This window comes from Geospiza fortis, unplaced genomic scaffold (genome assembly GCF_000277835.1).
Source record: "Geospiza fortis unplaced genomic scaffold, GeoFor_1.0 scaffold400, whole genome shotgun sequence".
NCBI classification, from domain to species: Eukaryota; Metazoa; Chordata; class Aves; order Passeriformes; family Thraupidae; genus Geospiza; species Geospiza fortis.
This window is the reverse complement of record NW_005054637.1, coordinates 168,296-168,939: the sequence shown is the minus strand read 5'-3', so window position 1 is coordinate 168,939 and position 644 is coordinate 168,296.

Sequence of the window (644 nt, the reverse complement as noted above, 5' to 3'; positions counted from 1 at the left end):
GAGGCATGGGGGGGGGGGGGGTTGTGTTGGGTTTCTAATAAAGATTCAAACGCAATTGAAAGCCCCCAGCAGCCACAGGGGAAAGCTGTGCCTGCAGAGCAGCCGGGCCCCTGCTGCGGGTGAACATTTCACACCTGCACGGGGCTGGGCACCAAAATCCACTTGCTGCCCGTGTTTCAGGGTCCTGGCTTCCCACAGAGCTGAAGCAGGCAGCCCTCGGGGGCTGGCTAAACACGCTGAGATTTGGAGGCAGGCAGGATTTTCTGGTGATTTTACACCAGCCCTTCCCAGAGCAGCCAAGGGGAAAGCGCCGAGCAGACAAAAGCCCTTCGGGTTTAGGGGGGTTGATCCTCCCCTTGCTGCGACGAGCACCTTCCAAACAGCATTTTGGGGTGGGGGGGGGCGTGGGGGTAACAAACAAATGTTGCAGCCGAGTTGTTTCTTCTCCTCTCGTGGGATTTGAGTTGCCGATGTGTGTGGGCTGGTCCCATCCCTTCAGGCGGCTCTCTTCCCGCTCCCTCGGGTTTCCCTGCTTTGTCTTCACCTCCAACACTTTGGTACTTGCTGTCGAGAGAGAGAGAGAGAGAGAGAAAGAAAAAAAAAAGAATTATTTATTTTTGATGCCACAGAAGACACATGTATTA